This window comes from Eublepharis macularius, chromosome 2 (assembly GCF_028583425.1).
Source record: "Eublepharis macularius isolate TG4126 chromosome 2, MPM_Emac_v1.0, whole genome shotgun sequence".
Classification (NCBI taxonomy): Eukaryota; Metazoa; Chordata; class Lepidosauria; order Squamata; family Eublepharidae; genus Eublepharis; species Eublepharis macularius.
This window is the reverse complement of record NC_072791.1, coordinates 27,317,894-27,335,870: the sequence shown is the minus strand read 5'-3', so window position 1 is coordinate 27,335,870 and position 17,977 is coordinate 27,317,894. Positions and strand designations below refer to the sequence as shown.

The window sequence follows — 17,977 nt, the reverse complement described above, 5'->3', positions numbered from 1 at the left end:
TCAATGATACCCACAAATGTCTCCAAACATGCAGGCTTCTCCTGGTATCTGGCATCTAGGGTTGCCAGGTCCCCTTACCCTCCCGGTGGATGATGGGGATCCAGCACATTCCTTTTGAAACTCCTCAAGTGCACACAAAGAATGCACGTGCTCCCTGCATGGCACGATGACATCACTTCTGGGAGTGATGTCATCACATCCACCGGCAGGCCCAGAAGTGACATCACCATGCCTGTGGAGAGTGTGGCTGCTGTGCACCAGCCCAGGAGGTCCCCCCTCCCTTTGGCCCGTTCCCCAGGGCCTTTTCTCTCCACTGGCAGGTTAGTGACAGCAGGGGGCAAGGGCTGGAAATAATGGATCACCCACCCCCACCATGGGACTGGAAGCCCTACTAGCAACTGTCATTTGAAAATGACATCATTTTCTGGCATGACAGGGGAGCTGCAGATCACAATGAAGCCCAGTTCAGTAACAATCACCCATTGGGAGGCAATTTTTACTGAACTGGGCTTCAGCATGCCCTGTGGCTCCTCCATTGCCAGTGATAGGGGGGGCACAGGAGCAAATGTTTGTGTTTCTTCCCCCATGACTCCTCCTCACAAGCCAGGTGAGTGGGGCCGGGGGTGGGAGGTGGAGGTTCCCCTGCCCCGGATGGAGGCTGGCAAGCCTAGCCTCAGGCCTTGCCCCCAATTTCCTGCAGCATATATTTCACAGGCATCCTACAGTAGGGAAGATGAAAGGAAAATAGGCCTCTATCACTGTCAAGGAAGCACTGCTCTAACAGGGAGCATGTAAGGCCCTGTGTGGGGAGGGGTCACTCCCTAAAGCTGAGCTGCTTTTGGAGGGAACTGCACTCTCATTCCAAAATGGAGAGAAGTCTGTCTGACTTGAAGTGGAATCATGTATGTACTCATGATGGGTAGAGATGGGCACGGACAGCAATATGAACTTTAAAAAGCCACAAACAGCCCAATCAGCTGTTCGCGAACAAGCTGTTCATGAGGCCCCATTCTAAACTAACAAGTAGTTGTTGCAAGCCTCATTCGTTGCTGTTCATCAAGCCAGACAATCTGCCACCTGCAATCAATTCCCTTGCCAACTGGAGGCAGGGACTGCCTGAACTTTGTCTGAACTCCTGCTGTTGCCCTGGAAACCCCAATCTAAGCCCAATTTAGCTTGATAGGCAGCTCTTCCTTTCAAGTGTGGAGCTCCAAATTTGTTACAAGGAAGCAAAGAGCAGGGGGTAGGGGGGCTCCCAGCTCTGGTTTTGCAGACAGTGAAGGGGAGAGAGTTGCTGTTGGAATTTTGAGAGAGAGACAGGGAGAGTGCATTGAAGCTTGAATTTTCTTTGTGTGTAGTGGGATAGGGATCTACCCCTTCAAGTTCCAGGGCTGCTGCCAGGCTCTGATGCCAAGCTATTATTTATTATTGGTACATTTCCTGCTGCCTGCTCAGGTAGGGTTTCTGGGAGTGGTGTGGTAGGGATCTTGATGGCTGGAGGAGAGCCTGCTGGCTACCATGAACAATGAACATGTTCGTGACAGGATCATGTTTGTCAGTGTTCGTTGTTTGTTGATGGCAACGAACAACAAACACAATGTTCATTTTTTTTTCCTGTTTGTGCCCATGTCTACTCATGAGTACTGTTAGGGGTAGGGTTGCCAGGTCCAGGTTGGGAAATTCCTGGAGATTTGGGGATGGAGCCTGGAGAGGGTGGGATTTGGTAAGGGGAGGGGCCCCAGAATGGTATAATGCTATAGAGTCCACCCTCCAAAGCAGCCATTTTCTCCAGGGGAACTGATCTTTGTCACCTAGAGATCAGTTGTAATTCCAGGAGATCTCCAGCCACCACCCTGGAAGCTGGCAACCCTAGTTAGGGTTTCCCAGCCAGCTTCTTTCCCTGGAAGTTTTTGCCCTGTGTGTTTGCTCTGTGTTATTCTACCTTATTTTCATAATTGTTCCTTTACTTACCCTACAATTCCAGTATTTGTTTAATCGGTTTGTCTTTTTTGTTCACTTTGCCTGGGTCTTTCACACCTAGGTATGTGAATCTCTGGGTAGGGCTTGGAGTAGGGCTCCCAGCTGCCCTAGGGGTTTGCCACCTTGCCCACCAGTGGAGACCTTGCCACCAGCATAAGGTAAGTGCCACATCCCACCCCCCACTCCCAGCGGGTCAGTATAGGGCCCTGGCAACCTACCAGGGCCCTAATGATAATTGATCTCCAGACCACAAAGATCAGTTGCCCTGGAGAAAATAGCTACTTTGGAGGGTAGACTGTATGGCATTGTACTCTGCTTCCCTTCCCTCCCCATGTTCCACCCCTAAACCTCCAAGAATTTCCCAGTCCAGAATTGGCAATCCTATTCATGCCTCATATTCGGTGGCACACCCTAACCAGAGGGAATTGCCGGAGGGCTGGGGGAGGATCCAGAGTGGTGAAGCCTATTAAGGCTATTGCCTGCTCTAGGGTTAAAGGTGGTATGAAGGCAGGAAGGAGGGAGTATGAAGAGCTAAGGAGCCCCTTGGAAGGGATCCCCATCCACAACATAAACCCCACACAGCCCCACCACTTTCTTTGACAACTCCGACACTAGGCATTCAAGCAATTAGGACTGTTTACACCACAGGAAAGTATATCTGAATGATACTTTAGGAACTCCAAGAGTCTCCGTATTTGATATGGCAGTGGTATTTGCTGAAGGGATACCAGAGTTAAACCAGTGTGAGGCCCATGTTGCAACAGTACGTTCTTCAGCAACAGTGTGATGTGCAAGCAACAGATATGCAATTGGAAACACATCTGTAAATGCATTGTAAAATTAATTGTCTACTAATTCTGTAATCTTAGTCCAATTGCATTGTTCATTGGCTGTTTTATGCTGTATGACTGCATTTTTTATTATTCTTTTGACTGCCTTGAATCACAGTGAGAAAGATGGGCCATAAGTAAGTAAGTAAATCTGTACAGTTCTCAGGGAATGATTTGTTTATTTATATTATTTTTTGTCTGCCTTTCTCACTGAGACTCAAGGCAGAATACTGTGGGCCAGTCAGGGCTCAATGTACACAGGGGCTGAAGGACGCAATTGGTTGTTCATACTTGGCCCAATTGTTATATGGGCAAATCCACAGAAAACTCAGTCGCAATAATAATAACATTTGATTTATATACCGCCCTTCAGGACAACTTAATGCCCTCTCAGAGTGGTTTACAATAGCGGTTGATGCTATTATTATCCCCACAACAATCACCCTGTGAGGTGGGTGGGGCTGAGAGAGATCCAGAGAACTGTGACTAGCCCAAGGTCACCCAGCTGGCTTCAAGTGGAGGAGTGGGGAATCAAACCTGGTTCTCCAGATTAGAGTCCTATGCTCTTAACTACTACACCAAACTGGTTTCCAATAACAACAACAACATTCGATTTATATACCACCCTTCAGGATGACTTAACACCCACTCAGAGCAGTTTACAAAATATGTTATCATTATCCCCACAACAAAACACCCTGTGAGGTGGGTGAGGCTGAGAGATGTAAAAGTGTGGAGATGTAAAAGTAAAAAATGTAAAAGTGTGGAGATGCACTCACATGCACATTTAACTTTGGCTATAATATATATTTTAAATAATTAGAAAATTGGTATAATCCACAGGCTTATTTTCTTTATGTGTCCAGTTGCATACCAAGGGATCACTGGCTACATATATCTCTGAGCAGGAACGAGGCCCAATTGGGAAAGATAAAGACATTTGTGGGAATGGTGGGATATAAGTCAAAATAAATAAATAAATTAATTAATTAAAAAAAATTAAGATGGAAACCCACAGTATTTTTAAATGGCAGTTCTCCTTTTTATTTTATAAATAACAATATCACACTGTTACAAAAGCTGTTTAGTACCATCCTACATTCGGCAATTTAATTATTCCCTTAATTATTGAAGCATTCATCATAGTTTTCCAATTGATTCATTGCTGGCTGGCTGCATTGCTTTGACTCATTAATATAGTGACAAGTGAATTGACAGCCTTCTTGGTAACCTACATGAATACTGGGAATAGGAGACTTGGAATCTTGAAGGGTGTGTGTGTATTATTGTAATTAACCAACAAACCCTAGCAGCGAAAGCTTCATTAAAAGGCAAAGGTACCTAATAATAATATGTCAGAAAAGCCCAATTATCAGTGGCTTTTATAGTCAAATCTACCAAGTAATATCTTCCTGGGGCAACTTTATTTTCTTAGGAAATGAGCAATAAAGAAGAGCTTCTTAGTGCAAATAAGCCTTCCATAGAACAGACTGAGACTATATACTAAAAATAAATAATGCCATGAAAATTAAAATCTTGCTTTTTCTATTGTGATACAATTCTGGTAGCCTACGAGAATTAATTTAAAAAAAACTCTCCATTTTCCAATATATTTAAAATTTTGAAAGTATTGTAAATCATAGCTTGTGAAAGCTTGTGCTGTGTGATTTTTTTAAAAGTGCAGTTGGGTTGCTTAAAAACATTACTGCACATCAGAGGGGTTCTTGAAAAGGAAAGAGAGACATCCCTAATTCCTTTCAATAAATATTTGGTTTCTCCCTGACATCATTTCTATATTAAAATTCCTGGCTAATCCCCTCCCCCGTATCATTTCAATGGCATTTCATTCTCTCTTCCATTTTTGCAGCTTCCGAAATCTGTTACGAGCTTCTTACGCTGACTGCCCAGTGCTCCACCACAGCTATCGTTCAAACAGGAGGGCACAGCGTCCAGATCTTAGCATGATGTTCGGATTTCTGCCCTTGGTTACTTTCTGACTTCATGAAGCTACGTAAATTGGCAGCTTTTTTTCGTCCTGTTTCAAGCAATGGGAAGAAATGCGGGGTGGGGGGAGCAAAATGGGAAGGACTAGTATCTTTTGGATCATAAGTGTGTACCACCGATGAATGCAGCTAGAAGAAGTAAATCCATGTAAACCCGTACATTTATTTAGCTCACTCACCAACTCTCTCCCCAAGTTAACACCCCGGCACACACAATGCTACCGAAGGTGATTATCTCTGCTAGCATAATTCCTCCGTAACATCTGCTTTCGTCCATAACACTCCACTAATTTTTCCCTCATTTCATTACACATAATTTTCTTTCAACACAATCTACATGTATTAAGTGGTAATGACTTTCCAGTTAAGAGCAAATCGACGCCAAGGGACACCTCCCCCCTTTCCGATTGCCTGCCGTGCCTGACTCCGGCTATTAAAGATAAATTTGGTGTCTCAGAAAGCGGCAGTAAGCTAATCAATCAATTAAGCGGTTAGGACATACATTATCAAAATTCCACAGTGCGGGGGTGCATGAGAGCATGCTGATATACTTGGTATGGTTTTAGGAATAAAAAATAATTTGCAAATGACTAATGAACACACTTTGGGGTTGAAAGTCTGCATTTAGCATCTTCTGGACTGAAAACACAGGCTATTAGACTAGATCCTTTAAGGATGTGTGTGTATGTTTGATATTCTACTATATTATAAATTCACTGCACTTGTATGAAATATTTTAAGGATGAGGTATAGGAGAGACTAAGTTCTTTGCTGAACTGTGTAGAATTTTAAAAAGACAATGAAAATTAAGGCAACTGTCAAAACTTATCTGAGAGTATCTGGATATTGCCCCGGTCTCTGAGAAGAGATTAATATTCCATAATCTGTGAGCGTCAGTAAAATGATTTGAGGACAGACTAGCAACCAACAATGAGCTTTGGTCTGCCTTTAAACTAAACCATTACCTCAATTTTGTATGTGTACCTTGCAGTTAGTTTTTTTTGATGCATGTTTTTCAAAGAAATCGTAAACGCAAGCTGAAAAAAAACACTCCCCATGAAGGCATTACTCCCACCCTCTCATTTAAAAGCTACCCATAAACAACAGTCCAAAACATTTTAAAACTACTTACCCCATCAGAAGAATCTGCCCAAATCTAAGCCACAGCTGAATTTTGTGTTTCAGACATCTTCACTGAACAAGTAAAGAATGTAAGTTAACAACAACAATCATATATATGAACTGCCATTCTTTTCTTTAATGTATTGGTGGGGGAATCTATTTTCATTTAAGGTGGTTTTTAATTTCTGTTCCTCAGTCTCTCACATTGAGTTTACCAGCTCATATGCCAATGTTTTGCAATCTTTGAAAAGAACAGCAGTTGCATTCAGCATTTAAAAAAAAAAAACAGGCTTAGTTTAGCACAGAAAAAGAAGCAAACTTTATTTCCAATAGTATAATGAGAGTTAAATACCAAAGGAAGGTTAAACAGAATACAACAACCTAAGAGATGCCTAATAAAATTATGAACCCCTTCAGGTTTTTTAAAAAAGAAATGATCAGTAATCTTTAAAATAAAAAGTGATTGTCACCGGGCTTTGCCAATTACTTTTCCTGTCAGTGTTAACCATTTTGCCTAAAGCTTTGTTATCCTAGTGCGGTGGATATCAGATGAAATGACATGGGGGGAAAAAAAACCCTGCAGACTTTCCGGGAGCTTCCTCCCATTGTCTCCCTCCCCCTGTATACCCTACCTTTCCACACTCCGTATTGGAGCACGGGCAGCATAAATATCCAAGTAATGAAGGCAGAAACTATAACTTTTACTTTGCCAGAATTTCAGCCCAAACACAAAACACCCTTACAAAAGATGGAAAACTTTTTAATGCAATCAGCGATCAAATTTGGGGAGGGGGGGAAGAATTCATTAAATCAGTCTGATATTGTTGTCCACAATTTCTTTTCCTTAAGTAAACATGTCATGCTAACCCTAGCAATAAGTACAAGAATGAACACAGCAAAGATGTCTGTCTTACCTAGGTTACTTTAATCTAAAAGTATACATCTGCTATCTCTTGATGTTAATAAAGTAAAATACAAAGAAATGTAAAGTATTCATGGCTATGATTAAACTAAACAAATAATCCTATTCAAAAAGCAAAACAAAAAGATGTGTTTCAGTCATATCCGCCCCGCCCCCCTTCTTGTTACATTATTCCCTGGGGAGTTTACTTTTTATAAAGTGTTAAAATAGTTATGCATTAAAAGCAATTCAACGTTGCCCCCCTTATTTTCATTTTTCTCTTGTCTCTCCATTGTATTTCTTTCATCATTGACTCATTTCATGTTTTTATAGCATATAAAATCTTGCAGTGCTATATCTTCATTTGCTAGGACCATTTCAAAGAACAGCTAGAGTTTGCTAGAAGGAAATCCTCCCTTCCCCCAATTTTCGGAGCAGTTGGGCTTATGACTAGAATTTTTAATCTTTTTTTTTAATATGATACTTGCTTGGTTTTATAGATACTCAGCTTTTTAGTCTATGACTCTTTGTCAAAACCACACAAAAAAAATTTGAAGGGGGGGGGGGATGTTTTAGTCCTAACTATTCCTCTTGAACATGTGACTTCTGAAGTTCTTGTCTGCAGAAGGTTTTGCAAGTTGGGAGAAACAAAAACTCCCTTTTGTATAGATGGGTCTGTGTAGTAGCCAATGAGCGGATTGGGGTTGTTGTTGTTTACTCAAATCAGATAAAATACCCACCTTAAACCCGCCCTCTATTCGGTTCAGTAGCACCTCCATACTCCAATAAACCGTTTTCATTCCATCTGGCGTGCGTTTGCTCTGAAGACATTTTCCTGTCAATCTCTCCCGCCACATTAAAAATCTGTCATTACTATTGCATTGCTGCCTGGCTCCAGAGATTTGTCTGACTGCTTTATTGCTCCTCTCATTTTTTTTTCTCTGCTACAGCCGAGAAGCAGAAATAAAGGTTTGTTGTTGAAACATGGCCGCAAGGAAAGTAGGAGGCACACATCTGTCAAGGTATTACCTTTCTTCAACCAGGGATTAAGGTGTTTTACTGCTCTCACTCCTGAGCAGTCACACTGAATAAATTTTCTCAGTAGAACATAAAAATGAACTCATACATTTTGAACTGGGTTTCATTCTTTCAACCAGCCCAGATAATTATGCAATAGGATCACAGTGGGGGTGCATGGGGGGGGGGGCTGAGGTGGGGGAGTCAGGAAGGGGGGAATTCTTTCCCTTTCAAATTTGCATTATTTAAATACAAAAAAGAAGACTCGAGAAGACGAGGCAACACAGCCTTGGGTTGGAAGGAAAGAGTTCTGAGTCTTTACTTCCCCCTTGCTCAAAATATGGGATATTTTAAAGGTCAGATAGGTTGTAAGGATTTGCTCTCCTTCTATTTGTCTTGAGTGCTCAAAAAATAAAGCTTCCCCATCAACATTCAGTGCGAAAGTGAATGGAAGTAAGCAGTTTCAGAAACACTGTCAGCCTAGAAAACAGAATAGTTGATATATGCATTGGTTGCCACGAACGTGCCATGGATTCCTGCTGATGGAATCCAAAGTTTTATGAATGGGAGGATTTTTTTTAAAAGGCAGTAATGACTGTTAACCAAAGCTGCCTATTTATTTAATAGAAAATGGCAAACTAAACAAAACAAAGCAGAATTTTTTTTGGTTTTCTAGCCTTCAGCCCATTCCAAATAGTTTAGCGCCCTGGTCCTTCCTTAGTCTGCAAGATGCTATATGTAATCAAGTGAGAACATACTTTTATGCCCTTCCAACTTATTTTTGCCTGTGCAAAATGAAAAAAGGCAAATAGGAAAGACAAATATCTATATCATCCTACTATATAACAGGCTAAGTGTATTCAAGACAAGTCACTTGCTACCCTGGTGCACCTCCAGGGGGTGCTGCTGTGAAGGGAAGCCCAGATGAGACAGCCAGTCCTTCAGAGAGCATGCCACGTCAGGAAGCTGAGGCCGGGATCAGGCGCGGAGCAGGCAACAATGCCTGCCCCCCCACCTCCACCCAGCTGGGAGCAGGAGGGGAGCAGGGGTCAATGCCCACTCAACCAGCTGGGATCAGGAGCAGAGCAGGTGGCAATGCCTGCCCTCCCCTTTCACCCAGCTAGGATCTGGAACAGAGAAGGTGACAATGCCTACCCCACCTTCACCTAACTGGGATCAGGAGTGGAGCAAGTGGCAATGCCCACCCTCCACCTTCACCCATCTGGGATCAGGAGCAAGCAGGTGGCAATGCCTGCCTGGCCTTCATCCACTGGGATCAGGAGCACAGCAGGTGGCGATGCCCAACCCCCACCTTCACCCAGCTGGGATCAGGAGTGGAGCAGGTGGCAATGCCTGTCCTCCAGCTTCATCCAACTGGGATCAGGAGCAGAGCAGGTGGCAATGCCCGCCCTCCCCTTTCACCCAGCTAGGATCAGGAGCAGAGAAGGTGGCAATGCCCACCCCACCTTCACCTAACTGGGAGCAGGAGGGGAGCAGGGGGCAATGCCCACTCCCCATCTTCACCCAGCTGGGATCATGAGGGGGCAATGCACATCCCCCACCTTCATCCAGCTGGGATCAGGAGTGGAGCAGGTGGCAATGCCTGCCCCCCAACTTCACCCAGCTGGGATCAGGAGTGGAGCAGGTGGCAGTGCCCATCCTTAACCTTCACCCAGCTGGGATAAGGAGAAGAGGAAGTGGCAATGCCCACCCTCCACCTTCACCCAGCTGGGATCAGGAGCAGAGCAGGTGACAATGCACACCTGCCCTTCACCAAGCTGGGATGATGAGTAAAGCGGGTGGCAATGCCTGTCCTCCACCTTCACCCAGCTGTGATCAGGAGCAGAGCAGGTGGTAATGCCCACCGGCCTTCACCTAGCTGGGATCAGGAGGGAAGCAGGTGGCAATACCTGTTTGCCCTTTACCCAGCTGTGATCAGGAGTGGAGCAGGTGGCAATGCCCCAAACCCCTTCATTCAGCTGGGATAAGGAGCGGAGCAGGTGGCACTGCTCATCTCCTCTTCATCCAGCTCGGACCAGGAGCAAAATAGGTGGAAATGCCTGCTCTCCCCTTCACCCAGCTGAGATCAGGTGCAGAGCAGGTGGCAATGTCCACCCCCTTCACCTGGCCTGGATCAGCTGCAGAGAATGAGGCAATGCCCGCCCCCTTCACCTGGCCTGGATCAGGTGTGGAACAGGAGGTAATGCCCATCCCCCATTCAACCTGTCAGAATCAGGCATAGAGCAGGCAGCAATGCCCCTCCATTTCACCCAGCTGGAATCAGGCACAGAATAAAAAGCATCCCTTCTTCAGCCAGCTGGGATCAGGAGCAGAGCAGGTGTCAATGCCCGCCCCCGCCCTTTCACCCAGCCGGGTTCAGACACAGAGCAGGTGTAATGCCTGTGCCCTTCACTCAGCTGGCATCAGATGCAGAGGAGTTGGCCATGCCCGCCCCCCCTGGCTTCATCCAGCTGGGATCAATGATGGCGGAGGAGGAGGGAATGCCTGCCTGCCCTCCCCTTTCTAGAGCCCGTTGTAATTTTTCCCACAGCGGGCTTTGTTGCTAGTCAAGAATAATTGTGGTACTAGAATCTCCAGGGAAAGTTTAGGCCTTCTTGGTCCCATTTCAGAGTCTTGAAGATTTTGTTCAGTCTTGAAAATGGGCTACCGAAACTAAACTGCTAAACATGGTTGTTCAGTAGTGTGGTGCTAATTTGGTTCCAAATGTTGTTTGTATTTATTTTTAAATTCTAGTTTTAAATTGTTTTAATGTTGCATTTATGTGCTGGATTTAATGGCTTTTAAGATCGTATTTTTTAAAATTTTGCTTCATTTGTATCCCACCTTTCTCCCCAGTGCGACTCAAAGTGGCTTATGTCATTTTTCACTTTATCTGCACAACAGCCCTGTGAAGTAGGTTAGGCAGAGAGTGTGTGACTGGCCCAAGTTCACTCAGCAAGCTTCCATGGCAGTGTGGGGATTTCAGATTGGGCCTTCCAGACTTTAGTCTGACACTACACTACACAGTCACACAACCATCCATTTTTACGCAAACAAACATCCTCAAAGAAAACCTCTCTGTGGAAGCAGTCATCGCTCTTGTCTATGCAAGATACAATTTTTTATGGAGGTGGGGGTGGGGGAGGGAATGCATTTCTGCTGTTAGATATGTCATTTTTGCCATATTCTGGTATGTACAGCTTACATCATTCTCCTCTCCTCCATTTATCCTCACAACAACCCTGTGAGGTAGGATAGGCTGAGAGGGTATTACTTCCTCAAGGTCACCTAGCAAGCTTCATGGCAGAGAAAGGATTCAAACCTGGGTCCCCCAGATCCTAGTCCAGCACTCTAACAGCTACACCACACAGTATATTTTAAAATTGTGACCTGCCTTGGTGTCCCTCTGAGGGCAGAAAGGAACACTATTTTTTTGTTAATCAATAAATAAACAAAATATCTCGAGCCATTAACAGTATCATAACTGTTTAGAGTATCATAACTACATAGTGGCCTACTTGCTCCAGAGACTGCAAAGAAGATCAAGGGATGGGTTTAAAGGAAGATTGATGAAAACAACCGGAGCTCGAGTCTCTTTCATAGCTGTGCTGTTGTTAAAAAGATAGGCAAGAAGTCTGGGTTGTGTAACCTGTCAGCTCAAATGCTCTCCTGTTCAATCCTCATGGGCAGACTACTGTTGTTTATTTTATGGAAGCTGGCACACTATGCACACAGAACACCAGGGTCCAGACACATGCGCTCAGTACCTATTGTGAACACTATTTAAGAAATTTTTTTAACATCATGAGTCCAAGAAGATTGGGAAGGAATAGGGAAGGTGTTTCCTAGGACACCCTTGGGAAATAAGCAGCCCGTCTTCCCCATGTGACTTCTCATAATTTATAATACTGACAGAGAAAACACTCTTCATAACATAACATCACACATACAGTAAGGGATACCCATTCAGCTCCTGAGGATAATTGTCAATGGGCATCTTTTGATTCAGTAGAACTTTCAATGGGTTACTGGAACTGGATATATATAGGCTAAACAAACAATTTGCCCTGACCTGGATACTCCCAGGCGAGCCTGATCTCATCAGACCTCTGAAGCTAAGCAGGGTCGGCCTTGATTAGTAATTGGATGGGAGATCTGCAGAGAGCATCCGGTATACTATGCAGAAGCAGGCAATGACCAACCAGCTCTGCTCATCTCTTTGCCTTGAAAACTCCAGCAGGGGTCGCCATTAGTAGCTATAACTTGATGGCACTTTCCACTGAACATAATTAAACGAAAATGTTAAAAAGAATGTAGGAAAGTCAGATATTTAAGCAATACCCCCCCAACCCACATATTGGTTGATAATAATGGAAGCCAGCTATTTCATTTCAATTCTTTTCTAGCCTGTAATGAAGCAAATCATGGACCTAAATGGCTTTGCTTCATCCACCCTTTTTGAAAAAGCACATTTCCATCAACAGTTATAGTTAAGCAAAAACAAAAATCATATCCTAAAGATGATAAAGAAGAGATTGGATCCAGTAGAGGACTTCTGTGGATGGAACTGAGGTAATTTCCCTCCCCTCACAGCAGACCTCCAATTCTCCCTTCATGTTGTTCTTGGGCATCCTCAGTCCCACAGAAAAAGCATTTGAGGGGACATTTGGAACTAGTAGGAGGGGGAGGCAAGACACTCACACTTGACTGGGAAAAAAATCCTTCAACCAGTGAATAATTTTTGGTGGGATCCAAACCATGGAGTGCCACAGAATTTATCTACATATACATTTTTTATCCCACCTTCCTTCTAAGGTTCCTCAGGTTCATCAGCGAGTGAGGATTAAAACCTCATACTCCCAAGCCCTAGCTTGGCATCATACTCCACTGGATCTCATGTTAATGCTAGTACACATTACCATGACTACATTTCCACATGGTACTAGTGACAGTAATGCTGAAAATGATACAAAAAAATATGTTTGACATTTAAACTTTGTTCACAGTGCCTGTTCAGCGTTGAGCAAAACACCTCATTTGATCACCTTGATGACTGGCTCATGTTTCAAAATGAATAGCATTTCAAGCTTGTGTTGTCATTATGAAAAGCTACTGCCCACTTGTTTCCTTGCCGATGTGATGATTCATTTGTTTCTTTTGCACATTTTTATGTAATTTGTATGGCATTTATTAGGAGTGTGCATTTTGAACAGTTTTTGTGGTGTTTTCGAATTTGTGGCTATTGAGTGAAATGTTTATCGTGATTCGGTGGTTTTCCAGTGGGGTATTGCCAGCTCAGATTCAAAATTAATTAGTTTTTTTTGATTCTCAGGATTTGGGGATCTGTTCTTTTCAATAGGAAAGGGAGGGATGACCTATTAGAGGCTCTGGGGCAGCTGTTTTTGCACTCACAGTTCTCCCTCTAAATCACCGACTCACCTAGGCTGTTTCTTTCTTTCTTTTTTTTAATATAAATTTTTATTTTTCAAACTACAAAACGCTACACAGCACTACACAGGACTATCACAAGGAAAGGAGAAAAGGAAGGGACAAAGGGGATGGAAAAAGAAAAGGGGGGGGATGACCTACAAACACTAAACACTAAACACTACACTTCAATGTTTTCCCTTCATACTGTCATAATACAAAAATAGCTCCATAGGATAATGATGGAGTGGTTAATCATACAGAGAATAGGCATTTCAAATTCTGATTAAACTTTCCTCCCCCTTCTAGGTCCCGGACGCAATTCTCTCTGTGCAACCGCTGTTGCGGTGCTCTCCTCCTCCTCCCCCCCCCTCCGGCTTCTCCTTTTCTTCGTTCTCGGTGCAGCAGAATTCCGGGTTTTTATCCTCAAAATCCTTTAGTTGATCTTCTGATTGTATCTTATAGGCCTGATCTTTATATCTAAACCATATTCCTTCCGGGAATAACCATTTGTACTTTATTCCATGGTCCCTCAGAAAAGCTGCAAACTTTTTATACTTAAAACGTCTTTTCCGGACTAGAAATGGAACGTCCTTCAAAATCTTGACTTTCAAACCCATAAAGTCCAAATCCGCATTGTATGAGTTATATAGGATGGTGTCCCGAATCTTTTTAAATGAAAAGTCAATAATGATCTCACGAGGCAACTGTCGCTTTGTTGCATATTTTGAAGAAGCCCGACGGACCTCCAAAATGGCGCTTTTAACCTCTTCTTTAGTCGTCCTCGCGGGTATCGCCAATAGTTCCGAGACCACATCCCACAGATCCTCATTTTCCTCCTCTTTCACATTTTGGAGACGCAAAATTGTCTGCGTTCGTTCCATCTGTAGCCCGATCAGCTGGTTCTCAACCAACTTCAGCTCCTTTTTTGTAGCCTTCACAAGTGATGCACTTTCCAGAGCAGACTTCTCTGCCCCCCCCCCGCTACTTCCTTAATGGTTTTCACTTCGCTTTCAATTAAGCCCACCCTTTGATCAGTTTCGTTCAGCTTGTCAACAAAGGGTTTTATGGCTTCCACCACCGCCCTGCGCACCAACTCTTCGAGCGACTCTCCCTTCAAGGTAGCCGAGATTGACTTACCGAGAGCGGGACTTTGCTTCTTTGCTGCCATTTGGGGGGGGGGGGGCGCCAACAAAATTCTGGAACTCACCGAAGGGGAAGAGCGAGTCTTCTTCAGATCAACCTCTCCTTCACGAACGCTTGTAGAACAGAAGGGATTCGCTTGTTTACAGGCTTCCGCCTGTTTCTTTTATTTGCCGTTTCTCGTTGCCCGGCGGCACTCGGGGCGCCGCGCACGTCTGCCGGCCTCCATAGGGACAAACGGGCAATTCCCCCCCCCGCATTGATTTCGGGGGGTTCTTCCCGCAGAGTCCCGGACCCTGGCTCCCTCCCTGGGAGTCCTGGGGGCTAATCCTTGCAGATCAGCCGCCCGGTCAGGGTGCCCGGTCGTTTCCTCCCAGACCAGCCGAGAGGAGCGTCCGGCATGGCTGAGAAAACGAAACCGAATCTCACCTAGGCTGTTTCCACACTACTCACATTCATCCGGAATGTCGCGAAAAAACCACAGAAGATAGCATCTTCTCACGCGAGTTTTGCACAATGTTGTGCAAAAACTCGTGCAAGAAGACACTATCTTCCGCGTTTTTTCACAATGTTCCACAGTGTTCAGGATGAATGTGAGTAGTGTGGAAACGGCCCTAGTTTCCAGCACACACAAACAAGGGGGTTGATGTTAACAAGCCCCAAAGAAGGCAAATGTTGGAAGCACAGGCTCATTGTTTTTCTGACTTCTAGCACAGGAAATTGGAAGCAACTTGTTAGTGGTGGACTGGCGCCCAAGGAGGAGAGCAGCCCCACCAGCTTGTAGCTAGCCCGTGACATTTGTAAACGAAATCCTACTTTTTGCTTTTTAGTTATTGAGGTCTCTTTAAGATGTCAGAAAAGTTCCCATGTGCAATTCTTGCATGTGATGAGGCACAACATCCAATTCCATTTGGCACTCAGCGGTCTGCACCACATGGGGGCATCCATTCCCACATTCTTGCCATTCACCACTCAGTCACAGATTTGTCAGCATGTCTGGGGGTTGAGTGCCAGGCTGGGGCGGTGCAGGCCACATTCCCAAAGTGTGGAGGGCTCAGGAAAGAGACTAGTTCTAGCAGCATAGTCCAGGTCCTGTCCTAGGTCAAAAGCACAGAATTCAAAAGCCAGTGGTAACCTGGTCCAAGGGGCAGTCCAAAATGCAAGCTCAGAAGTTCCAAGAATCATCTGTAGGCAAGTTCCAGGACCAGGCAAAGGCAGAGTCAGGGGGCTGGTCCAAGGAGTCACAGGAAACAAGGAAGAATCAAATGCAAGAGTCAGAGAGGTGGCAACTTGTTGCTTCCACACTTGATGGTTTCTCTTGGCTTGGTTTTATAGCCAGGCACCAGAGGGCTGGGCTTGCAGACAGCCACTTGGGAGTGATCGTGAAGCTACTCCTCATTGCTATCAGCGAGCAGCTGGCATTGGGCCAAAAGGTGTACACTTTGCCATCTCTCCTGTAGGCTTGCTCTGTGCCTTCATTTCCAGTGCTCCGAGAGGGTGGGCAATGCTGGAGGGCTAGGAATGACCAGCTGGAATTCACCTCTGGCCTCAGGGCTGGAGGTGGCTCTGCCTCAGCTGTGGGCTGTGGGTCCACTCCTAATGAGCCTGTGGCTTGTCAGCTTGCTTGCTGGTTCCTGGTTCAGGGACAGGTAGCCAGGGCTCCTCTTCTTCTGAGGAGTCCTCTTCTCCCAAGCAGCTCTCAGCACTGCAGTCCCCTGTCTGGTCCACGACACTGGGTCTGCCAGGAATAGACTGGCGTCTACATCTAATGCCTTTGTGTCTGTGATCATCTGGCAGTCTTCTAAAACTTTTCCAACTATTTATTTTGGCCATATTTTCCCCTAATTTGCATGCCACGATGCTTAGCATCTGACTATCATCATACGTGCTTCAACCAGAGCCAAAACGATTTGCAGATATGCAAGCCCCCACAGACACACACAGGAGCTGAACTAAGCTTGGAGACAGATTGGTCATCCACATGGAAAACCAATGCAGGAAGACAGTTCTCGGAGCAGTACGGAGACATTCTCCAGCATTCAACTCAGGGTTAACATTGTCAAAGACTTTGGGGTGGATGTACAGCTCCTCTCAATGCTCCTCGATGCAGGACTTCTACAGTCATAATTGGCAATTGGAAAAATCCCAAGCAAGCAAACCAAGCCCACTGGATGACCCACTTTGTCCAATGCCTCGGCCCTCATTGTGGCTCTCTCCATTTTAAAAGCCAATAATTTATTTCCAAATGTCATTTGCATAATATGATCCTTTGCAGTTATGCAGAGAGGAGAGACCCCTCTCTCCCCACCACCTGTCAACACCTGATGGAACACTGAGACACCTCCTTCCTTTGTTTTTTCGGTGTGCAAACGTGTCTCTGTGCATAAAAGCTCAGGAAAGGATCTGCCAATGGGTGGATCAGTTAGTTGGTTGCCTAAGAAATATATATATATATTACTTATATTACTTATATATATATATAAGTAATATAAGTAATAACAAAGAAATATCTGCATGCTGCTATGATGAAGCAGCACTAGTTGAGGCTTGAAAGCAGTCAAAAAAATTTTTAAAATATTTCAGAAGAGAATTTTCCATGAATACCAAGCAGACCAGATCAGCATCTCTGTTCTGGAGAGACATACAAGTAAGGCTCGAAAAAAGTTAGTGTCATGATTTTTACATTGGAGGATCTCATTTACACACACCTTTAGTATTTATGCATAGAAAGTACATTACTTGCACAGATAATAGGTTATATCCTCCTGTTCTGTTCTGCTAATGAGGCCATATGCCTTGGGTTAGAGTGAGGTTTCAGTGGAAAGTCCAACAGGATACAATTCAGTATAGTTTGTAATACTTATTTACAGTTTTCAAAACGGTAATCGTTGAGAAATCCAGCATTTGTTCAAGTCTCAGGAAATGCAATCAAATTTCTTGATGAACTGTGATTCTAATTTTAATTCAAACAGGAGATTCTCTTTTTAAAAATTTTGTTGCTGAAGAAGAATTGAGTTTGTCAGCAAAAGAGTACCCTGGAAAACTGAAATGTTCTCCCACTGTTTTTATGTTAAGGTTTTTGGTTTTTTTGTTTTTCTGCAAATATTTTACATAACCATAGGTCCTGTTTGTTATAGTTAGAAAGAAGGATATTGTTGACCACTGATGGTAATTTGTTATAACTGGAAGATGCATATTTATAAATACTGATTTATTGGAAGTATTATTTCTCACCTCCACAAATTTGTAATTGGTGAGGTTTATAACATTCACATAACAATGTATCAATGAAAATCTTTAAACCAACACCACATAAAAGTGAATACAACACCATAACAATACAAATCAGATATAAATAAGTGCCACAACCACTAGCAGAAACACATCAGATTTAAAAAAAATGAAACCAGAGTTCCCTAAAGCTACAATTAGAAGCCTAACTATACAGCAAAGGGCATAAATAACAACAACAACATTCAATTTATATACTACCCTTCAGGACGACTTAATACTCACTCAGAGCGGTTTACAAAGTGTGCTATTTTTATTTCTAC

General features: G+C 44.0%; 1 long non-coding RNA gene across 1 annotated transcript in view; it reads right to left on the bottom strand.

Annotated features, from left to right (window-relative positions):
• LOC129324806 (uncharacterized) overlaps positions 1 to 7,636 on the bottom strand; it is a 32,772-nt gene extending 25,136 nt beyond the window's left edge. The window contains exons 1-2 of the long non-coding RNA XR_008596560.1: positions 7,577 to 7,636; positions 5,946 to 6,007 (exon numbers count right to left, since the gene is read on the bottom strand). This is a non-coding gene — a long non-coding RNA (uncharacterized LOC129324806). The remainder of the gene's footprint in view (positions 1 to 5,945; positions 6,008 to 7,576) is intronic.
• Between the last annotated feature and the right edge of the window lie 10,341 nt (positions 7,637 to 17,977).